Source organism: Mercenaria mercenaria, chromosome 11 (assembly GCF_021730395.1).
Source record: "Mercenaria mercenaria strain notata chromosome 11, MADL_Memer_1, whole genome shotgun sequence".
In the NCBI taxonomy this organism is placed as follows: Eukaryota; Metazoa; Mollusca; class Bivalvia; order Venerida; family Veneridae; genus Mercenaria; species Mercenaria mercenaria.
Genome location: NC_069371.1, coordinates 3,303,339 through 3,329,695, shown reverse-complemented (window position 1 = coordinate 3,329,695; position 26,357 = coordinate 3,303,339). Strand labels below are relative to the sequence as shown.

The window sequence follows — 26,357 nt, the reverse complement described above, 5'->3', positions numbered from 1 at the left end:
TGTCACTACTAATTATCAATTTTCTATAAATAGCCTAATTAACATGTGATTATATTTGCACTTGTTTGTAACGAAAACGAGGCAATGCTGCCGAAAATTTGGCAATTTTCGTAGATCAATCGGTCTAAATTAATATAACATCTTACAATTTGATAGCTATGATGCACATTTAAGTTTATTCTGACATATTTAAAAGTTGTTACAACTTGCTGGAAAAGCTATGGGAGGTACAAACTGGTATTTGTCTTTGGCCAAAAATTGTAAGTAAATGATTTACATGAGAATTCTGTTTCTATTTTTAGCCATGGATTATTGATTTCAGCAGTAACTGTTATCGTTCTTTATCATACATCCCCATATTTCGGGTGTAATATAGGTGGTGCTGCAGTCAAAAAATAGGTATCCCCAGGCTGTCAATTTGCAGGTAGGAAAAAAAGTTAGAAATTGTCAGACTGGATTCCCATATGGCTAAGCCACATCATGTTTCATAAGATGTTCATATATTGTGAGTGAGTGTCAGTGAGTTTGGTTTTACGGTGAATCAACACAAAATGGTCATATATTGCTGAGAAGAATTTAATATATTGAAAATACCAATTGTAAAGCATACCTTAAATCATTTATGTAAAAATGTAAAGCATAATCTAAAATCATTTATGTAAAAGTGTATATACGTATATGTTAAAATATCAGCTGCAAACATAATAATATTGCAAAAGATGTATCGAGGGCTTGGTGCAAAACTATTGTAAGTGTATATAAATAAAGAACAAGATACAATAGTTTTGCCACAAGCCCTCGGTATGTTCTATTCTGATTTTTATCTAAAGACTCCTTTAAGCACTCATACTGCTTCCTTTATTGTTATGCAATATCCAACAATATATTGTGAATGTTTACCTTAATTGTGAACATTTCCAGTTTTAAAACCTTTCACCCTTTTCAGTATGAAGCAGTGTCTATTGTATAATTGTGTTTTAATTTTATTTTCTCAATTTACAGTGCAGCCTCTTCAGGGCAAACACACTCCTGGAAGACTGAAATATTTTTGTTGTACACAGAATGTTGCTCTGGCCTGTTAATTTACTACATCTCCTATTGCAGAGAGTTGTTTGCCTTGAACAGGTTAAGAAAATGATCTTCATTTGTGGAGATTGGGTTAATTTACTGTGTAACAAAAAATGCTCTCCATTTGTGGAGATTGGGTTTATTTACTGTGTAACAGAAAATGATCTCCATTTGTGGAGATTGGGTTAATTTACTGTGTAAAAGAAAATGAACTCCTTGCTTAGAGATGTGGTTAATTTACTGTGTAACAGGAAATTATCTCCTCATGTAGACAGGTGTTTGCTCTTTAAAGGTGCTGCTTAAAAACATTATACTGCACATTTCATGTCAAACTGACTATACAAGTATGTCAATAACAAGAGAACCGCAATGAAGAGCAATATTATGCTAATATACTCCCGAAGGTCTGACCTTTGACCCCTAAGAGTGACCTTGAGCTTGAAGAGAGACATTGGAAACCTAAGCTCTGCACATCGTCTCGATGAGGTGAACATTAAATTTTGTGCCAAGTTTCCTTAAAATCCTTCAAGTAGTTCAAGAATTACAGTGTTTGTGTGTTCGGGTTTAACGTCTTTTTCAACAATTTTTCAGTCATATAAACGACGGTGTCTACTTGTAGCAGTGAGCACAATGCCCAACTTTATAGTGCTGCCTCACTGGAATATCGCGCCATAGACACGTGGCATGATACCCCACCCAGTCACATTATACTGACACTGAGCTGACCAGTCCTAGCACTATCCCCTTAATGCTGAGCGCCAAGCGAGGAAGCTGCTAGTACCATTTTTTACGTCTTTTTTCACGACCTCCCACACTTGAACTGGACGCTAGAGTGGACACAAAACACACTCATATAACCTTTGACCCCTAAGTTTGACTGTGACCTTGAAGCGAGCCATCCAAAACATGTGCTCTGCATGTCATCTCAATGTGGTGAACGTTTGTGTCGAGTTTCTTCGAAATCCTTTAAAGGGTTCAAGAGTTACAGAGTGGACACGAAATTGCTCACGTACATGTGGACAGACTCCGGCGTCATAACATAACACGTCCGTTTGGGTGTATAAAAACTGTTCTATCTATGAGTAAGTTGCTTTAATTTAGCGCTTAGTAATAATTGTCAGAAATGTGTGTTTTTTTCTGTAATGCATCATTTAAATCACATTGTTAATTTGACACCCCAGGATCATTTATCTATCTGATAACCTGTTCTCTTTTTTATCTAAAATACCTTTGAAAACAATCTGAAAATAGGGTAAGAGACCAACCTGAACTTCTGATTAAGATAGAGGTTAAAGTATACCTTTTTTTTTATAGATTATGAGACAATATTTTTTTTTTTTCGAAAGGATTCAGACCAAAAAATCATTTATTAGTTCATAGCACTAAATCTTTCCTCAGTTGATCATCATGAGTTGACCATGATATCAATACCTCTCTGTTATATAATTTGGGGGTTTTGATGTGGTGCGGTCATGGGTCCCAAGGATCTCAGTTTTGGATACTTATAGTGTTGAGAATTAATGAAACTGTTCCCATTACACTCCAACACTTCCTCACATTAATTGCTTTGTTGATTTTCTTTCTCAGAATTTTGAGTTACAGATAAGGCATAATGGTACGATGATGTAAAATGCTATTAAAGTTTTCTGTTTTGACGCACCAACACAATTAAATGTCATGCTTAGATGGTGAAGGAAGACCCTGGGTGCCCCTCTGTGCATTATTTCATCACGAGTGGGCATTTGTCACACAACCAAGATATATAAGAAATAGATGAATGTAGTTTTAAATCTTGCCTTTTGATTCCAGCTGTAAAAATTCTTGAAACATATCAAATGCAAATGTGAATCTAGAAATAATATTGATATCAAAAAAATAGTCAGCTTTTCAAAATTACATTATTTACAATCACCCTATTCATTCCATTGAAAATTATGACATTCATTCTGCTTGAAGAAAAGTTACTAAAATGAAGCTTAATGATAATGTGCCGCTGTTCTGACGATGCCTGCATGACTAGACCGCCTGCATGTAGTCCAGGAGAACATTCATTATATGACATTGCAATTGTTCATTCTGGTGAACTAAATGACCAGAAAGCTGATTTTAATGTTAAATTCAGCAGATTATGTGCAATTTATAAAAAAAAATCCTGTTAACAAATGGAAAGCAAATAATTCATACAGTAAATACAAGAAACAAAATGAACAACAGACAATCAGCAAATTACACATGAATCACTAGCGAAATTCATTTTCCAGATCATATTCTGATCTTTACAGTGCATGAATTCTAAAAAACATCATTTCTTAATCATGTTAATTATAAACAAATTTCATATTTGAAACAAAAGTGTCATTGTGGTCCTAACTCACTCACCTGATCTTGACTGTTTGAACTTGAATAATGTAGTACACACCGAATCATCAATGGAAACAACTGTGTTTAGTATAAACTTGCAGATACAGATTCACCAAGCAGTTCATAAGAAGAAATCATTCAAGGTTTCTTATTTGTAGCTCCAGCAACCCCTAAAGTGGCCTAGCCCTCCCATTTGAACAAATCTGGGAGAGGACCTTATAATGACGCTCCCAAAGTTGATTATGATTTTTGAAGCATTTCTTGAGAAATAGTTGTTTAAAGGTTATTCTATTATAAGCTCAAGCAGCCCCTAAAAGGGACCAAACAACCCCGCTTTAAACAAAATTGGGAGAAGACTTTGCAATGACTCTACAGCACAAGGTTGATAAAGATGATCAAGTGGTTCATGAGAAGTTGCATAAAGGTTTATCTATTTTTAGCTCTATTAGCCCCAAAAAGGGGCCAAGTAAAAAAATAATTGGGAGAAGACCTTACAATGATGCTACAGACCAAGTATGATGATGATCCATCAAGTGTTTCATGGGAAAAAGTTCCCACATGACCCAGTTTTGAGTATGACATCGTTTTTTCTATTATTTGATATAGTGACCTTGTTTTTGAGCTCATGTGACCCAGTTTTGAACTTGACCTAGATATTATCAAGATAAAAATTCTGACCAATTTTCATGAAGATCCATTGAAAAATATGGTCTCTAGAGAGGTCATAAAGTTTTTCTATTCTTTGACCTATTGAACTAGTTTTTGAAGGTACGAGACCCTGTTTTGAACTTTACCTAGATATCATCAAGGTGAACATTCTCACTAATTTTCATAAGATCTCATGAAAAATATGGCCCCTAGAGAGGTCACAAGGTTTTTCTATTTTTATACCTACTGGCCTAGTTTTTGACCACACGTGACCCAGTTTCGAAACTGACCTAGATATCATCAAGGTGAACATTCAGATCAATTTTCATGAAGATCCATTGAAAAATATGGCCTCTAGAGAGGTCAAAAGATTTTAATAATTTTAGACCTACTGACCTAGTTTTTGACCGCAGTTGACCCAGTTTCAAACCTGACCTAGATATCATCAAGATGAACATTCAGACCAAGTTTCATACAGATCCTATGAAAAGTATGGCCTCTAGAGAGGTCACAATGTTTTTTTATTATTTGACCTACTGACCTAGTTTTTTAAGGCATGTGACCCAGTTTCAAACTTGAACTAGATATCATCAAGGTGAACATTCTGACCAATTTTTATGGAGATCCATTCACAAGTATGGCCTCTAGAGAGGTCACAAGGTTTTTCTATTTTTAGACCTACTGACCTAGTTTTTGACCGCACATGACCCAGTTTCGAACTTGACCTAGATATCATCAAGATGAAGATTCAGACCAATTTTCACGCAGATCCCATGAAAAATATGGCCTTTAGAGAGGTCACAAGGTTTTTCTATTATTTGACCTACTGACCTAGTTTTTGATGGCACGTGACCCACTTTCGAAGTTGACCTAGATATCATCAAGATGAACATTCATACCAACTTTCATACAGATCCCATGAAAAATATGGCCTCTAGAGAGGTCACAAGGTTTTTCTATTATTTGACCTACTGACCTAGTTTTTGCTGGCACGTGACCCACTTTTGAAATTGACCTAGATATCATCAAGGTGAACATTCTGACCAATTTTCATGAAGATCTCATGAAATATATGGCCTCTAGAGAGGTCATAAGGTTTTTCTATTTTTAGATCTACTGACCTATTTTTTGACTGCACGTGACCCAGTTTCGAACTTGACCTAGATATCATCAAGATGAACATTCAGACCAACTTTCATACAGATCCCCTGAAAAATGTGACCTCTAGAATGGTCACAAGCAAAAAGTTTACGCACGGACGACGGACGCCACGCAATCACAAAAGCTCACCTTGTCACTTTGTGACAGGTGAGCTAAAAATGTTGGCAAAATTAGATTATATTTTTTCTTTACACGGAAACTGCTGTTAGCTATTACAAAGTCAATACGTCCATAATCTGGAGTACTCCAATCACGTTATTGTCAAATAATTGTTCCAGTTTGCGTAATGTAGTTGGGTAGAGAATAAGGGTGCGCTTACTCTGCCTAGCTATAGATACTGCTGTCATAGCAAAGTGGTAGAGTGTCTGCCTTACGTGTGAGAGGTCCTGGGATCGAGTCCCGGTCTGAGCTTAAATATTTGCATTCTGTTACAGCATGTATTTGAAGGTCATCAGACTGTTCAAGATGTTCTATATTTTTAGCCAACAGTGTAATAGATCATTGTTCAGCAATCCAGATTACTGCTGAAAATAAAATGAAATATACCCAAATATATTATGTCCCTTTGATGTTTCTGCTCTACATGTCAAAGAAGAGTTACATTTCCTTGATCACAAAATTTTCTTTAATATGAAAATATTAAATGCTCATAACTATGTACTTGTGGTTAAAATATTGTCATTTTTGAGAAGTATATAGACATTTGCCTGCACTTCAAAGCTTTTTTACTTCATATTTTTGTTTTTAAAAAATTAGGTACTATCTCTAAGTTACTACAGTAAATAAGTTGCAAGTATATAGCAGAAAAGGCAAATATAATTATAATTTCTTAATTAACTTCAGCTTAATAAATATCTGAAAATCTGTACTGTCATTATTAGATTTCTAAAATAAAATAGACTGGTCCATCATTCAATTTGGGCAGCACCACTTATTATTCAAATGGGTGTTTGGCGAAAATTTACTTATTTAATAGTGAACAGTGTAGGCCATAATTAGCCTGCACATCCGTACAGGCTGATCTTGGTCTACAATGGTCGCGAAGGCAAAATCAACTGCCACCAGCAGTCTAAAGGATAGAAGCTTAAGGTTTCAATAAAGACAGCAGGCCAGGATTCAGGGCCTGGCCCAAGGGGCAAGTGCCCCCTCAGCTGGCTGAGAAGTGATCTTATAATACTCATCAAAGTTGCATCCAACTATTTCTTCAAAGGAATAGTATTTTCTCAAAATTTCAACCCAAAAATGCACCAGAGGACATCATTTTATACCTATATTTCATTATTTTCCAGGGGGAGACCCCCTTGACCCCTTTAGAATAAGGGTGAGTATTGAGTATTGAGTATCCCCTCCCATGCCTTAAAATTTTGACCCAAAAAATGCACCAGACAGTCCTCAACTGGCGACCTCCCCCCCACCCACCTGAATCCCCTCGGTAGTGAATTAAATTTGACTACAAACCTGCCAACTCTGCCAATGATACGGAGTGATCTCCCATAAATGATTTACAGTCAACAAGTCAATTGTCCCCAAGTCAACTCGTCCCCATTTTGGTCATTTCATATCCCTTGATGTTTTCAAATTGGTCATCTCATATCCCACTTTTCGGACCTTCCTTTCAAGTCATTTTTTTTGTCAAAGTTTCCTAGATTATGATTAATATAATTATGATGTGATCAGTAAAATATGTTCTGCATAAAAAAACAAGAAAATTTTACTTTAAAAACTACATTTTGATTTGCTTTATAAATACCTAATCGTATTAAGAGTGCATGCACGATTCGTAGCTTAAAGTGTGCATTGGCTAATGCAGCCGTGTATCTTTTTTAAAAGATACTTCTTGTTATTTCGGGGATGCCAATTTTAGCCTTTTCAAAAATGTGTAAGATGTTCAAAGAATTATTAATAATGTACAAACAGCATAGTAAAAATTTTATTAATCAACTTAAATACCATTCAAAAAAATATTTTGGATTATTTAACAGCAACTGATTGTAAATTTATGAATTTTAACCAATGTTTCTAAATCTATTCTCTGCAGGGCAACTACAACTTCCCCAGACGACCTACCCAGTGGTGCAAAATCATAATGAGAATAATTCACAGAGAGATAACAATAGATTTGGAATGACACAGCAATTTTTCAGTAACTATGACAAGTAAATAATTGTTTTTAGCTTCAAAGCTCATCCGATTCCTGTAAATAATTCATAAAAATTCAAAATTATCATTAATTTTTAAAAAGGTTACAACAGAGAAGTTTAGACAGACGCTTTATGGTCATGATTCATAATAATTGTAGTGTTTAATTATTTATAACCAAGCTCTCATCATAACTGATATAACTCAAAGAATCTTGTTTCTGATAAATAACATATATATAGTCTAATAAATGCTATCAATCCAAATATGGTAGGAAGCTTTAAAATCAGGAGAGAAAAACAGCTGTCACCTCAATGTAGAAAGTGGAATACATTAGGTAGTGTAATTGACTGACATTAAATACATTGACATTTGGTGGTTTAATTGATTGACATTAGATGGTTTAATAATACATTGAATACATTCACATTAAGTGGTCAAATACCTTGACATTAAGTGGTCAAATGCATTAAAATATAGTGGTTAAATACACTGAATTATAGTGGTTAAATACATTGGGAACCAGTTAAACACCGTTATTTCTGAATCAAGGGTTCTCGTATGGAATAAACAAGAGCTGTCGGAGGACAGCAATGCTCGACTATTCAACAGCCTTGCCGATTGAATGAATACGAAAGTCGAAAAAGGGGCATAATTTAAAAAAGCAGATTAGGATTATGGAACCTGCATAGTGCTTATCAGCTCATGACAGTGGACAAGTGTGTGAAGTTTCAATCCATTCCCATTAGTGGGTACTGAGATACCAGCTTACATATAAGAATTTAACCCAAAACTCCTAAGTTTAAAAAGGGGCATAATTTTGTAAAATGCACAGTTGAGTTATTGACCCTTCGCACTGCATGTCATATCATGACAGTGAACAAGTGTGTGAAGTTTCAATCCTTTCCCATTAGTGGATACTGAGATACCAGCTTACATACAAAAACTTAACCAAAAATTTCTATGTTGAAAAAGGGGCATAATTTTGTAAAAAAGCAAAATAAAGTTATGGGACCTGCTTTGTGCATGTCAGATTATGACAGTGAACAAGTGTGTGAAGTTTCAATCCATTCCAATTAGTGAGTACTGAGATACCAGCTTACATACAAAACCTTAACCAAAAAATTCTAAGTCGAAAAAGGGGCATAATTTTGTAAAAAAGTAAAATAGAGTTATGGAACCTGTGCAGTGTAAGTCAGTTTATCACAGTGAATAAGTGTGTGAAGTTTCAATCCATTCCCACAAGTGGTTACTGAGATACCAGCTTACATACAAAACCTTAACCAACAATTTCGGGACGCGGACGCAAATGCGCACGCGGACGCATGGGCGAGTCCAATAGCTCTGCTATTCTATGAATAGTTGAGCTAAAAATGCAGCTACCAGCCAAAATACATAAGTGCCCAGTGACAATTTCTAAAGAAATCTGAAAGACATCTACTCATTGTAACCACAAATACACTGTCATATCAATGACCAGCATACTTTACTAGTAGTCTGAATTCAGACACCATGTTTTGTTCAAGTGAGATAACTCCTGAGGCTATTCAAATATTGTATAATTATGTCCCTTTTCTTCTCAAAACATCGTGTCTGTATAAAACTTGTTTCAGCATCTCCTGAGTCCTGGCAACAAACCTAAATAATCTGAGTAAGAAGGAATTTGCTGAGATAGTAAAAGCCAAAAAGCAGAAACTTATAACAAGAGGACCATGATGGTCCTGAATCGCTCACCTCTTCCCACATGACCCAGTTTTGAGTATGACGTCGTTTTTTGGAAAAATATGGTCTCTAGAGAGGTCACAAGGTTTTTCTATTATTTGACCTATTGACCTAGTTTTCGAAAGTACGTGACCCTGTTTTGAATTTTACCTAGATATCATCAAGGTAAACATTCTCACTAATTTTCATGAAGATCTCATGAAAAATATGGCCTCTAGTTTTTCTATTTTTATACCTACTGGCCTAGTTTTTGACCGCACGTGACCCAGTTTCAAAACTGACCTAGATATCATCAAGGTGAACATTCAGATCAATTTTCATGAAAATCCATTGAAAAATATGGCCTCTAGAGAGGTCAAAAGATTTTAATAATTTTAGACCTACTGACCTAGTTTTTGACCGCAGTTGACCCAGTTTCAAACTTGACCTAGGTATCATCAAGATGAACAATCAGACCAACTTTCATACAGATCCCATGAAAAGTATGGCCTCTACAGAGGTCACAAGGTTTTTTTATTATTTGACCTACTGACTTAGTTTTTTAATGCACATGACCCAGATTCAAACTTGACCTAGATATCATCAAGGTGAACATTCTGACCAATTTTTATGGAGATCCATTCACAAGTATGGCCTCTAGAGAGGTCACAAGGTTTTTCTATTTTTAGACCTATAGACCTACTGACCTAGTTTTTGATGGCAAATGACCCACTTTCAAAACTGACCTAGATATCATCAAGATGAACATTCAGACCAACTTTCATACAGATCCCATGAAAAATATGGCCTCTAGAGATGTCACAAGGTGTTTCTATTATTTGACCTACTGACCTAGTTTTTGACAGCATGTGACCCACTTTCAAACTTGACCTAGATATCATCAAGGTGAACATTCTGACCGATTTTCATGAAGATCTCATGAAATATATGGCCTCTAGAGAGGTCAAAAGGTTTTTCTATTTTTAGACCTACTGACCTAGTTTTTGACCGCACGTGACCCAGTTTCGAACTTGACCTAGATATCATCAAGATGAACATTCAGACCAACTTTCATACAGATCCCATGAAAAATGTGGCCTCTAGAGAGGTCACAATGTTTTTCTATTATTTGACCTACTGACCTAGTTTTTGATGGCACGTGACCCAGTTTTGAACTTGACCTAGATATCATCAAGGTGAACGTTCTGACCAATTTTCATGAAGATCTTTTGAAATATATGGCCTCTAGAGAGGTCACAAGGTTTTTCTATTTTTAGACCTACTGACCTAGTTTTTGATGGCACATGACCCAGTTTCGAACCTGACCTAGATATCATCAAGGTGAACATTCTGACCAATTTTCATGAAGATCTTGTGAAATATATGGCCTCTAGAGAGGTCACAAGGTTTTTCTATTTTTAGACCTACTGACCTAGTTTTTGATGGCACTGACCCAGTTTCAAACTTGACCTAGATATCATCAAGATGAATATTCTGATCAACTTTCATAAAGATCCCATGAAAAATGTGACCTCTAGAATGGTCACAAGCAAAAGTTTACGGACGCACGGAGGCACGCACGCACGGACGACGGACACCGCACGATCACAAAAGCTCACCTTGTCACTTTGTGACAGCTGAGCTAAAAATGTTTAATTTTAAAACATTATCAAGAGTGCCAGAATGTCACAATATACGCCCGTCACAGCAAATTTCTTTACTCTAGCACCTGTATTTGCAGATGGAATTTTAATTTTGTGGTTGTTTAGTAATCATTGTAATTCTTTTGTTTTTCTAAGTCCACAAAAAAAACTCCTTACCAGGTAGAGATACCATAAATTACACCTAAAATTAGAAAGTAACAACTATGTTGTACCACAGGAAAGTGGTCTTGATTTTTCCCTACGGTCAATTATAGAAAAGTTACAATATAAGTTATTTATAGTAACAACTAAGGGAAGTTAATCTTTAAATTCTTTTTTAAAAATCCAAAACAATCCAAAAACAAATTGTAAGTCCATATAAAAGTCCTTACTAGGTAGAGATTGGTCAAAATACACCTCAAAATTGGATGTAACATGCATGTTGTACTACAGAAAAGTGGTCTCGATTTTTCCCTACATCTAGTAATGAAAAAGTTACAATATAAGCTATTTATAGTAACAACAAAGGGAAGTAATTTTAAAGAAGGGAACTGCGCAAGACACTTCGTCTCATGATGGTGTATAATTGTGCCAAGTTACATCAAAATCCCTCTATGCATGAAGAAGAAATGCTTCGGACAGTCATTCTTGTATCTGACCTTTGGCCTCTAAGTGTGACCTTGACCTTAGACCCAGGGACCTGGTTCTTGCGCATGACACTCCGTCTTGTGGTGGTGAACATTTGTTCCAAGTTATATCAAAATCCCTCCATGCATGAAGAAGATATGCCCCGGACAGTCATTCTTGAATTTGACCTTTGACCTCTAAGTGTGACCTTGACCTTAGACCTAGGGACCAAGTTCTTGCGCATGACACTCCGTCTCATGATGGTGAACAACTGTGCCAAGTTTCATCAAAATCCCTCCATGCATGTTGAAGATATGCTCCGGACAATGTCTGTGGACGCCGCCCGCCCATCCGCCCACCTGGGGCGTTCCCATAATACGTCCCGTTTTTCAAACAGGCGTATAAAAAAAGAATATTACTAGCAGATCTACAATTTTTTCAGGGAGTTATTTTTCACTGGTGTAATTCAACTATAATATGGGTAAACACTCAGGTTGGACATAAAAAAAAAAATGTTTATCAAAAAATCTTTCACTCTTGAACAGAAGATTTACATCTTTTCACTTGTGACTCTGATAACTGTAAATATATTACATCTGGTGTTAAAATGTAGCAAACCAACTGAAACAAAACTAGAAAATGCTTTTGTAAAAAAGCGCATGTCTCCCCCAATGCAAAGTCCTATAGGCAAGAAGTCAATAGGGGTCAGGAGCGAAAGTCAAAGAGACACTGATGGTTGGCTGCAATAGGGATCATCTACATGTCCAATCATCCCGCTAAATTTCAACACTCTTGGCCTAGTGGTTCTCAAGTCACTGTTCAGGCTTCTGTGACCTTGACCTTTGATCAAGTGACCTCAAAATAAATAGGGGTCATCTACTCTGCATGTCCAATCATCCTATTAAGTTTCAACATTGTAGGTCAAGTGGTTCTCAAGTTATTTCCAAAAAATGATTTTACATGAACAGGCCACTGTGACCTTGACCTTTAATAGACTGACCCCAAAATCAATAGGGGTCATCTACTCTGCATGTTCAATCATCCTATGAAGTTTCAACATTCTGGGTCAAGTGGTTCTCAAGTTATTGATCGGAACTGGTTATCAATGTTCAGGCCCCTGTGACCTTGACCTTTAATGGAGTGACCCCAAAAACAATAGGGGTCATTTACTCTGCATGAACAATCATCGTACGAAGTTTCAACATTCTGGGTCGAGAGGTTCTCAAGTTATTGATTGGAAATGGTTTTCCATGTTCAGGCCCCTGTGGCCTTTACCTTTAACAGAGTGACCCTAAAATTGTTAGGGAACATCTACTCTGCATGACCAATCACTTATGAAGTTTCATCATTCTGGGTCAAGTGGTTCTCAAGTTACTGACCGGAAATGGTTTTCAATGTTCAGGCCCCTGTGACCTTGACCTTTCACAAAGTGACCCCAAAATCGTTAGGGGTCATCTACTCTGCATGACCAATCATTCTATTAAGTTTCAACATTCTGGGTCAAGTGGTTCTCAAGTTACTGACCGGAAATGGTTTTCATTGTTCAGGCCCCTGTGACCTTGACCTTTAATGGAGTGACCCTAAAATCGATAGGGGTCATCTACTTTGCATGTACAATCATCCTATGAAGTTTCAACATTCTGGGTCAAGTGGTTCTCAAGTTATTGATCGGAAATGGTTTTCCATGTTCAGGCCCGTGACCTTGACCTTTGAAGGTGTGACCCCAAAATCAATAGGGGTCATCTACTCTTCATGACCAATCATCCTATGAAGTTTCAACATTCTGGGTCAAGTGGTTCTCAAGTTACTGACTGGAAATGGTTTTCAATGTTTGGGCCCCTGTAACCTTGACCTTTAATGGAGTGACCCCAAAATTGATAGGGGTTATCTACTTTGCATGTACAATCATCCTATGAAGTTTCAACATTCTGGGTCAAGTGGTTCTCAAGTTATTGATCGGAAATGGTTTTCCATGTTCAGGCCCCTGTGACCTTGACCTTTGACAGAGTGACCCCAAAATCAATAGGGGTCATCTACTCTTCATGACCAATCATCCTATGAAGTTTCAACATTCTCGGTCAAGTGGTTCTCAAGTTACTGACCGGAAATGGTTTTCAATGTTCGGGCCCCTGTGACCTTGACCTTTAATGGAGTGACCCCAAAATCAATAGGGGTCATCTACCCTTTATGAACAATCATCCTATGAAGTTTCAACATTCTGGGTCAAGTGGTTCTCTAGTTATTGATCAGAAATGGTTTTCAATGTTCGGGCCCCTGTGACCTTGACCTTTGACGGAGTGACCCCAAAAACAATAGGGATCGTCTACTCCAGCAGCCCTACAACCCTATGAAGTTTGAAGGTTCTAGGTCAAATGGTTCTCCAGTTATTGCTCGGAAATGAAGTGTGATGTACGGACGGACGGACAGGACAGGGCAAAAACAATATGTCTCCTGGGGGAGACATAATTAATATCCTCTATTTACTAAAGTCAACTTTAAAGAACTTATAATTCGTTTGTTTTGGGTTTAATGCCATTTTTCAACAGTATTTCAGTTATGTCATGTAACAGCAGGCAGTAAACCTAACCAGTGTTCCTGGATTCTGTACAAGTTCAAACCTGTTCTCCGCAAGTTACAACTGCCAACTACCCAACATGAATCAGAGGTGGAGGACATCTGATTTCAGACAAAATGTCTTTTATCAAATCATCACAGAGAACATACAGCCTGCCCAAGGATCAAACTTGTGACCCCGAGATTGTTACATAGAGTAAATAATGTGCTTTTAAAAATTTTGATAAATTCATTACTTTTACACCTTATTATCACAATAAAAATCTATTTATGTCAGTTTGCAAGTTCTTGAATATTGATATTCTGTCAGATGTACTTCTGTGGCAACAGTGCACTAGACAATCTTGTAGTTGTAATATTACAGCGGCAACAAAATCTTGTAAAATTTTAGAATTAGTCTTAATCTTCACAAAGGTCGAAATAAAAGTAATTAAAATAAAACAATCTGTAAAAAAAAAAGAAAAATTTTAAACATCAATCCCTAGCAGTATATTTTATGCTTTAGATGTTGGTGCATTTGTAAGAATAAATGCGGTAATTTATCAAATAAACAAGCACTCCTAACAAATCATGCTCTCATAAATTCCTAGAAATTTCTGTATAATATTTCAAAAGAATAGATATTTGAGCCATTCCACCAATTAGCAATGAATAAACAATATTCAACAATAGTTTCTGTAAATAATAGGAGTTTTCAATGTTTTATGAATTCACAAGTAGATTTAGCAATAATAAACAAAAATGCACAAAGTCAGTTTCTGCATCAGTGCAACAGGATAAATTTAGTATTATCTGAATATCAAAAAGGTTGCTGCATGACTTTTATTTCAATTGTACATTCATGCATTTCAGTTTGAATTTCTAACAATTATTAATCTGCAATATAAAAAAAATTGTTACATATACCTGTTGAAAATTTTGATGAGAAGTGTTAAATATAACGTACAATAGCTCGATCTGGGATGCTGTTTTCTGCTCAAGTGTATTTTTGCCTGATCGGATCTCACGAGGCGTGCAAGCGCAGAGTGTGATCCAACCTTGCGAAATATGCAAGAGCTGAATATAAAACCCCGGATCTAGCTACTGTTATAATGACCCTTTTATTATATACCTCTACCTTTTTATTTGTTATTTTGTTATTGAACGAAATCTTCAAAGTTTACTGATACTAAAATGGAACTAAGTGAAGTTTTATGTATGCTATTTATAGAAATGTGTCAGGTCATGCATATTAATGAAAGTAGTCCAGCAGCATACAATACAAAAGGTACAATAGGAATTTAAAAGGTACAATACAGATTTTTTTTCTACCTATTCATATTTAATTGTGAAATACAAGTCGTTTTTTTTCCAGAATTTATAAAGGTATAAATACAATTGTATTCTTGCTTAAGTTGTCTGCCTAAAATATTAAATCATTCCATTTGCAGAAAATTTTATGTCAGGAAAAACACCAGCAACAGTTACTGTCGGAAGTAATGCCAGTTTCTGACAGTTAATTGTAAAAGCCATGCCACAAATGTACTAAAGTCAGTCCTCAATTTGGTAAGTCAATCAAGCAATATAAACCTCTTTCACATTACTTAATGACACATACCTAGATTACAGGAGAAGCAAAAACACTTAGTGACCGTGGACTGCTCATACACACCAAACTGGTATATAAATATGCTGTCCACAAGGGCCAACACACGCATCTTATCAGGATTTGCAATTATTTTGGATTTACCCTTACCCTGCTAAATTTCTATAATGGACTGGTCCATCTTTCAATTTGGACAGTACCACTTATTACTCAAAGGGGTTTTCACTGAAAATTTACTGACTGTATAGCGAACAGTGCAGACCATGATCAGACTTGGTCTGCACTGGTCGCAAAGGCAGAATCATCTGCCGTCAGCAGGCTAAAGGTTAATATTTAAACTGCATATTTTGTGAATTAAATTGTGTATTTACTCAAACTATGCAGCTTAATCTGTTGCTCTGTTCATTAATTTTAAACTACCATTATCAAATATTTCCATAGGACAGATCGAGGCTTTTCTTACGGTAGTTTTGCACGTTTGATAAACCGGAAGTAATGGCGTAACATTATTCATCCGGATAATGTACAATAAAGTCTGGACTTGATATATACAGAAACAAAAATCATTTTAAGAAGACTTAATTTATTAAAAAAGCAAATGTACTGCCTTATAAATAAAGATAAAATTTGATATAGAATTTTTGACATAGACAAGTATCTCAAGAACAAGCACTCAATTATATAAATTTTATTTATACAGTCGTAAATAAACATAATTATGGTCTTTAACCTTTAGCATGCTAGATAAATTGTGGTCTGCTGGAAATGTCGTCTGCTAAAATTGTAAAGTTCATTCAATTTGCTCCAAAATTGGAAGAAATATTGTCAGAGTAGCAAACAGCTTGGAACCTGATCAGACGCCGATCGGCGTCTGATCTGGTTCCAAGCTGTTTGCAAAGGCTGTTAAATTCGCCTGCAGCAGGCTAAGGGTTAATATGGTGAAATAAGATGTATAGGTTTGTGTGCTTGTTTTTGAGATATTTTCCCTATAATTAAAGTGATTTGCATATTTCAAGCTGATTTTAAGATATTACTGTAAATCCGGTATTATTCGCGGTGTTTTAATTTTCACTATTTTCCGCAAATCGGGTGCATCGTGAATTCATAAATCCACATACATTTCCTTCCCTGGAAACAAGAGGACCATGATGGTCCTGAATTGCTCACCTGTCCCCACGTGACCCAGTTTTGAACTGAGTATGACGTTGTTTTTTCTATTATTTGACATAGTGACCTAGTTTTTGAGCTCATGTGACCCAGTTTTGAACTTGACCTAGATATCATAAAGATAAAAATTCTGACCAATTTTCATGAAGATCCATTGAAAAATATGTCCTCTAGAGAGGTCACAACGTTTTTCTATTATTTGACCTAATGACCTAGTTTTTAAAAGCACGTTACCCAGTTTTGAACTTGACCTAGATATCATCAAGATGAACATTCTCACCAATTATCATGAAGATCAAATGAAAAGTATGGCCTCTAGAGAGGTCACAAGGTTTTTCTATTTTTAGACCTACTGACCTAGTTTTTGACTGCAGTTGACCCAGTTTTGAACTTGACCTAGATATCATCAAGATGGACATTCAGACCAAATTTCATACAGATCCCATGAAAAATATGGCCACAAGTTTTTTTTATTATTTGACCTACTGACCTAGTTTTTGAAGGCACCTGACCCAGTTTCGAACCTGACCTAGATATCATCAAGGTGAACATTCTGACTAACTTTCATGAAGATCCATTGAAAAGTACGGCCTCTAGAGAGGTCACAAGGTTTTTCTATTTTTACATACATGTGATATGTTCAGAATCCCAAAACTGGACGTTTGCCATTTTTCAGCTGGAGTTGGGGTCTCAATACTGGAGGTTTTTTATCGACATAAATTAAACGCGCGGACACATAACTTAGAGGCAAAATCCAACATTTCTGGCCACACAATAATGTATATAAGTCTACACCAGAAGAAACAGTCCTCATAACTCTCGATTTGAAATTTGACAGAGTTATGCCACTTTTTAACTTCATTTTTTTTTTTAAAGTTTTATATAATGTCTGATATCTCTGTTACATACAAAGCTATTGCCTATTATGCCCCTTTTACTGGCAAAGCTTTAATTCAGAGTCAATCACTGAGAAAAGTCGAGCATGCTATCTTACAGAAGCTCCCTCTTGTTCTATTACTTTAAACTTTCTTAACAGATTAAATTTGCCGAAACAAAGTCTCAATTTAGGTCTGAAATGAAGGTGAACATGCATAAACATTATTCTACTCGAGGACAAAAAAAACGAAGCTCTAAATTGGTCTGAACACAACTCATAAATTATGTAAATTCCTTACCCCACCCACTTTCGTATAAAAATACTGATGATTTTGACATGAAAAATAGAAAACAGAAATGCATCAACATGTATTTACCCATACCAAAATAATGTAGATTGATGTTATCAAATAAATGAGTGTGTGTTTTCATCCAATTTTCAATGAAATAAGTCCGATTTAGTATCAAATTAATTTGGTAAACATTGGAAGAAAATGGCATAACTCCGTAAGGGGAAATAACACTCCTGTTCTAAAAATAGCAATGGGTGGGTTTTTCCAACAATTATTTATGTGATTTTATTACCGAGCAAAATTTTTCTTTGAATAATCAAAATTCATTTCACATGTTTCAGTTGGGAATTATTTCTTATGACTGGGAGTTTTTTTGCTTCAAATTGGTAAAAAATGGAGCTTATAATTGGGATTGAGAATGGGCAGATATTCGGCCCCGTGAGACAGGTGGAAAAGGCCCTGCTTGTCTAATCCCTTATCAAAACAAAATTAATAATTCACCTGTGAAAAACAACTCTTTCCTCCAGCTACATGTGTGTCAAACATGTATAATACACAACAGTCGGTGACACTTTGATTTACTGTGTAAACATGTTTGGCACTCCTCGGTAATTATCAACCCAGTCATAATACTGATTTTTATCTTTTGAAAAGCGGGAGAAATATGGTTTTGGTCGGGAGACGGGAGGCAAGGTGAAAAAATCGGGATTTTGACCCTCCCCCGCGGGACATCACATGTATGACTTTTAGACCTACTGACCTAGTTTTGGAATGCACGTAACCCAGTTCCAAACTTGACCTAGATATCATCAAGGTGAACATTCTGACTAACTTTCATGAAGATCCATTGAAAAGTAGAAAGGTCACAAGGTTTTTCTATTTTTAGACCTACTGACCTATTTTTGGACCGCATGTGACCCAGTCTCAAACTTGACCTAGATATCATCAAGATGAACATTCTGACCAACTTCCATAAAGATCCCATGAAAAATGTGACCTCTAGAGTGGTCACAAGCAGAAGTTTACGCATGGATGGACGGACGGACGGACAGACGACGGACGCTGCGCGATCACAACAGCTCACCTTGTCACTTTGTGACATGTGAGCTTAAAATGTCTGAAATATTGTCAAGTTCAGCAATGAATACTAGCCACCTGTACATGATGTTTATCGAATAAACTTCAGTTTATTTCAATATATTCTGAATAAGTATAATTTCAATCCTCGAAACTACATTTCATGTAGAATATACTGTTTTAAGACAGAATTGATGCTAAAGGTGTAGAGGCTGAATTTTCATGCAGCTGGCAGGGATGTATATAACAGGATAACTTTATTTTTTAACAGATTATGGAGAGCATCTCCTTGATACACTTTGTATGAGCCAAACAAGCAGAGCGCATGTTTCCTGAGGGGATGATCCATATCATCCTTTATCTTCTTGACAAACCTGAATTTTTTTACACATTTTGTTTAGATAACAATAAGGATTAGTAGACAATTTATCACAACTTGTATTATAAATTATACTTGTATAGTGGACGCAACTTGACCCCGATGGTTGACCTTTGTATTATAATACATAATGAGGCACAACCTATTATTGAAAAGGAGTGTACGTAAAACACGAGCTGCACGAGAAAAAGGAAATATAGATTTGTGTAAATATAAATTATTGTATTGGAAGCTTTTAACTGATCAAATTAAGTATATATACTTTGGTACTGCACTGTATACAAACTAATTCCATATAAATATACACGGCTACCCTAAGCACCCTTGATTTCTATAATGAAATAATCGATATGAATAATCAGCCTAAGGTCAACCATCGCGGTCAAGTTGCGACTACTATATGTTACAATAATTATTTATAAATCACTGTAACAAACTTTTAACATTTTACTGGCTATTAAATGTAATAAGAATAATCGCCTGTAAATTGAATAAAGGATTAAAAGGCTCTTTTCAATCAATTTCAATCGAACAATAGCATTTGTGTGAATACAGTAACTGATTACTAATATGAAATAAACGTTATGGATCATGTATTTAACGAGTCTTTGGCGTGCATAAATTCGGTACAGTATGGAAGAATGGGCATTAATGTAATCACAACTTCAGGAATTGGAATTTCGCTAATATAAGATAAGAACCTTTGCGAGTTTAAATTTCTGACCCTCCTGTCACAAATTCATAAATCCGCGAAATAATTCAGGGTGTGGGAATTCGTGAAATAAAGATCACACCAATATAAAGTGTTTTACAGTATCTGGAATCATTTAGCATGTCAAAGTTTTAATATCGTATTTTGTCTTTAGAAAGATAGTAACATTGTTGTTTTAATAAATTCACTCATGGGTTACCATTAATTCCTTAAATGATTTTCGTTTCTGAAAGCTGGGTTCAGTCTTTATTCCATGTTTTACAGATAGATAATGTTACGCCATCACTTCCAGTGTAGAACTTCTTTAACTATTATAAATGTCTTTTACAGCATTAAGGTGAGTCAATGATAACTTTAATATTTGTTGAGACTTAAAAAATAGCCTCCAATAAAAATTCACTTAAAGGGTCAGGTACCAAAGCACCTTAAAGTAATGATTATACAGAAGCAAAAACAAAAACATAACAAAACTAGAGCTGCTTTTGAGAAAAGTGCATGTCTCCCACAACTGCCTAATCATCTGAATAGTAGTAATATGAGTCAATCAAGCACCAAGACCTCCACTGCCTTATCAGACTTTCAGTGCTTTGATTATCAAAAACAAGTTTCAAGGGCTATAATTCTGAAGTGCCTGGGCTGATTTGGCTTGTTATCGTTCTTGGCCGAGGACTTACTGGCAAACACATTTTGTTCAAGTTTGGTGAAGTTCGGATGAGAAATGTTTGACTTGCGGACAAGATTTGTGACAGACACACACACAGACAGTATGTCTCCCACCACAATATGTCTCCCACACCACTGTGTGGTGGGAGACATAACAAGAGGCCCGTTTGGGCCTAGGGGAAGAGGACCTTGATCATCTGACTTTGCTTAGGACCAAGTTTGGTGAACATCCTTTAAGAATTTCATACACCCTTACCCTGCTAAATTTCTTTAATGAACTTGTCCATTTTTCATTTTGGACAGTACCATTTGCTGTTAAAAGGGGTACTTACCAAACAGATACTGACCAAATGGCAAACAGTGCAGATCTAGATCAGACTGCATGGATATGCAGACTGATCATGATCTGCACTAGTCGCAAAGGCAGAATCAGTCATGTCCAGCATGATAACGGTTACTATAAAAGTTATTTAAAGGTAAGTTACCATTTGAACAATCTTCAAGATCAGAAGTTATTTTTTTCTTCTTCTATTTTTAGTTCTGGTGTCCCCTAAAGGGACCAAACAGCACCATTTGAACAAATTTAGCAGAGTACCTTACAATGTCGCTACAGACAAAGTTTGATAAAGATCCATCAAGCAGTTTATGGCAGGGTTTTCTATTTTAAGCTCTAAATGGCTGATAAGCGTGACTGTCTTATCTGAACAGAGGTGTTGGCCTTATTTTGTGATTCCACACACTTATGTTAAAAATATCATTATTTTAATATTTTCTGTAAGTTTGACATCATTTTTGTCAATATAAAGTTTATAGCAATTTAAATTCTTTTTCCGATGATATAAAATTCATTGTAGTTTCTCTTTGAGTTTCGAAGATATAAAGTGTTAAAGTACGTGAAATATATTTTTAGGCATCAAATTCTGTTTTGGATTTATTCATATACAATTTCATTTTGATGTTTGAAAGTTATATTTATAGTTAATAAACTCATCTTCCGAATTGGCATCGGTAAGTATTTATATAAGAAACAACCATCAAACTGAATAACACTACATAAATAACGGATCGTAAAATTTCTGAAATTGCAAAAAGATCGCTGACATTGAGACTCGTAACCCACTACAGTATTCTTGTGCTAAAAATTTAAATATTTTTAGATAATATTACGTAATATTTTGCTGATCAAACGTCTGTACATCACGGGTGACTTCCGCTGCAATTAACTCTTGGGGTGTCATAAAATAATTGGAAGTCTGGGTCCTTCTGTTTTGATTAACACTTCCCGTTATGTAAGGCCATAAATTCCAAGCCATCGTATACACAAATTGTTGTTTAGGGGAAATCCGCATATATCACACGTGTCCTTCATGACCTTACACATTTAAAAATACTTAGATGTTAAATGGTTGTTATTTTTAGAATAAGGAAAGTCCCGTGAACCGGCCAGTTGCAAGTAGTTTTCACAGTAATTTTCCATGATGTAGCATCGTGCACAAGTAGGAAAAAACCCCGGTGTCTTTTTTTTGCAAAGTACTCGATAAATTTAAATAATAACCACATGATCTTTTACGGAAATACTGAGGATGAAATCCCATATTTTGCGTTAGTAAACATCCAGAATTCTTTTCTTTAGGAAAAGAATGAAAATAAAGCGATTGATTATGAGATACGGGGATATACGTTTTTGTTCAAAAGGCCGATACTCGATAATATACGTTTTTATCCGGTAATCAATAGACACGGGTCAATACATTTCTGTTTGGTAATGGACAGATACGGTGATAAATGTATCGATGTGGGAAAGGGTTAAAATGGGCCAAGTGCCCCAGTCGGAACAATTTTGGGAGTCAGTTTTATGAGAAGATGTCATCTGAATATATTTCCTTTTTTAGCTCTAGTGGTCCCTACATGGGGCCAAGCATCCCCATCTTAACAGAATTGGCAGGAGACCTTACAATGATATTATACAACAAGCTTGACGAGGATCCATCAAGTGCTCCATGAAAGGAAGGTGTTTAAAGGTATTTCTATAGTTAGCTCTAGTGGTCCAAAAAAAGAGGCCAAGTGCTCCTTTTTGAACAATTTTGGTAGAGGCCCTTATAATGATGCTCTAGACCAAGTTTAATGAAGATCCATCATTTAGCAGTTCATGAAATGTAACTGTTTAAACATGTTATTTCTATTTTTAGCTCTATATTTTGGAGAAGACCTTATAATGATGCTACAGACCAAATTTGATGAAGATCCACCCCTCCCATTTGAACACAATTGGTAGACCTTCTAAAGATGCTATAAACCAAGTTTGATGAAGATCTATTATGTAGTTCATAAGAAGGTTTTTTAACAGTATCTATATTTTTTGCTCTAGCGGCCCCTAAAAGGGGCCATTTGAACAAACTTGATGTATGTCCATGCCAGGATGCTAATGACCAAATTTCATGTAAATCTACCCTGTTGAGAAATTCATGAACAGTTCATGAATAATCCTTGAACTATTCCAGAACTTTGTTCATGAACAGTTCAGGAATACTTCATGAAAGTTAGTGAACTACAAATGGGACTTTTACTGCATCAAAAATTCATGAACTTGGCATGGTTCATCAAGTTCATGAACTGGACTGGTTCGTCAAATTCATGAACTGGATGTGTTCATCAAAGTTCATGAATTGGTAGGTTCATGAATTTGATGAACCAGAAATTCGCGAACTTGATGAACAGTTCATGAATAATTCTTGAACTATTCGTGAACTATTCATGAACAGTTCATCAACTACAAATGGGACTTTTTGCGGCATCAACTATTCATCAAGTTGATGAACCATAGTTCATGAACTGAAAGTAACAAGATAAATGGAAAGTTGATGAACCCAGCTGAATTAGAAACAGTGATTTTGACAATAGTGACGTTACTATAGCAACTGCCTGATAAAGCCTGTCTGAGAAAAGCAGGCTTTCTCAGGTCAGTGACTTGAGAACACTTTGCACTCTTTAAACCTGTGATTAAATCCAAGGACATCTGATTGTGTCCATTTTGCATTTAAAAATTATTATGCCCTCATACGACACTGAAAAAGGTCTTTAAATTCCAAAATATAAAAAAGCGGTAAAAAACAACAAAATCCCAAGTGAAATTTTATCCGAAATTCAGTTGCTAGATGGTCTAATTTACTTTAATCTCAAGATTGACATTCAGATTAGATACTAGCTTTGTTTCAGGGTCGTGAAAACATGTGACATTTTAAAAGGATTTTATATTTTTTAAAATGAACAATTTATGACAACACCATAATTACTTATTTGATATTCAGTATACTCATGTTCCTTTTAAACCATTCCTTACTGTAGTATGATAAATATTTCCTTCTCATTTGCTGCACAAACTTCTAAAAAAATTGCTGAATCACATGTGCAAAAAATTTCCCAGCATGCAACAAAATAATGGAAACTGATCATGTGACATAAATTTAATGTTCATGAACATTCATGAACAGTTCATGAACTTATTCATTTATAGTAAAAGGAAAACCTAAGTTTTATGTTTAATGAGTGAACAGTTCAGAAACTCCTAATTGGGTTCAAGAACTGGTACTGAACTAGAAAAAGGTTTTGAATTTTTAGTACTTTTATTGAATCTTAGATGACTTTTTCTTAAGAACACATCAAGAATGTTTTAAGAATTTAATATTCTTGAACTGCTCATAAAATGTTCATCTTTTTTTTTCAAGAATTTTTCTTGAATTCTATAGGTATATTGACATTCATGAAAAAATCTTGATTCATTCTTAAACAAATTCATGAAAATTTCAAGGATTTCTGGTATGAAATGAAAGACATCAATAAATTCACCAACCAAGTATCAGTGTACATCATTATTCTTTTCTAGTGACATTTTCTAAATTGCCAAATAATGATGAAACTTCTGTTAGCTATCCCCAATGTTTAATCAAAAATTTGTACAAATTGCAGACAACATAAAATACAAAATACATGTAGTAACATTCCTAGTCATATGTATGTTATCAGTAACTCTGGTATTAGCCTTCAGCTGTATATACTAGAAGCTTTTACAAGTAAATGGATCTTGTTTTATGGATTTTATGAATTTCAGACTTGATTGATCAATTCATGAATTTGAAGTTCATGAACAGTGTATGAACTTCAGGTTCATGAACCATCAGCATAATTGAAATAAAATCAAATACTGCACTGGAGTTCTGAATGAAGTCACTTGTTTGATTACTGAACTATTCGTGAACTTAAAATCATGCACCGAAGGTGAAATTTTTGAAGAACCAGTTAATGAGTAATTCTTGAACTTTAGGTTCAACAGTTGGTGAACTTTTTCAGGAATAGTTTCATGAACAATTCATGAACTTTTGGTTCGTGAACAGTTCACAAACTTTTTGAGGAACATTCATCGCATTGTTCACGAACAGTTTGTGAACAGTTCATGAACGCTCATCAGTTCATGAACTACAGCTCAACAGGGTAACCAGTAGTTTCAGAGAAGATATTTCAGTAAAAATGTCGATTACAGATGATGGATGACCGACCATCCGCCTATACTAATACTGTGAAATCATTTAAATTCGCCGGCATGAAATTTTACGCAAACGTGAAAAATGACTGTTTCGTGCGGACTTTAATTTGCGCATTTTCAATTCTAGAAATGAAGAAATAAAATAAAAAAATAATAATAGCGCAGTCTTAAATTCGCACATCGGTCCTAGTGCGAAAATTCGTCCTACGAGAATAAAAATGATTTCATAGTAGCTCACACTGAACAAAATTCAGGTGAGCTAAAAAACACAAGTGCTAATCACTGCATGTGACAAATGTCTCCCCTTAGTGCATCATTCAAGCAGAAAGGTAAATTGATATACAATCCAGCCATAGCAAAGATATGTGTTTGGATGCTTATGATATAAGTTAGCTTTTTTGGGAAAAAAACAGAAAGGGAGATAATATGTTATATCTATCACTCTTAACGTTACTGAGTCCTAAAAGTTTACCCATTGACCTATGACAGAATTTGACCTTTAGTAGACCTAATGGTTATTCAGTTTTCCAGAAACAAAACTAACCTCAAGATCAATGTGAGTGTGTGTGTGTTCGGGTTTAACGTCTTTTTCAACAATTTTTCAGTCATATAAACGACGGTGTCTACTTGTAGCAGTGAGCACAATGCCCAACTTTATAGTGCTGCCTCACTGGAATATCATGCCGTAGACAAGTGGCATGATACCCCACCCAGTCACATTATACTGACACTGGGCTGACCAGTCCTAGCACAATCCCCTTAATGCTGAGCGCCAAGCGAAGAAGCTGCTAGTACCATTTTTTACGTCTTTGGTATGACGCGGCCGGGGATCGAACCCACGACCTCCCGCACTCAAAGTGGATGCCCTACCATTAGACTACAGATCAATGTGAACTCTAACACCAAAACAATATGGATGATCAACTAATCAATCATTCTACAAATTTTAAGTTCCTTCAGGCCAAAAAATTATCACTTATACTTAATTTCATACACTTACTTTCCTATCAGTTTTAAAAATTTTGATCTTTGTGAGGAAATTGCCCCTTAACCAGTATTGGAGGACCTATATTTGGAGGATATTGCTCCTTTATTCCTAGAATCTGAGTAAAAACTGTGAAGCTGTTAAAACCAGCATACAGA

The 26,357-nt window shown here is 35.6% G+C and overlaps 1 protein-coding gene across 1 annotated transcript in view; it reads right to left on the bottom strand.

The window, feature by feature from the left end:
* Positions 1 to 26,357, bottom strand: part of LOC123532148 (DNA mismatch repair protein Mlh1-like) — a 260,143-nt gene that overhangs the window by 154,889 nt on the left and 78,897 nt on the right. The window lies entirely within an intron of this gene.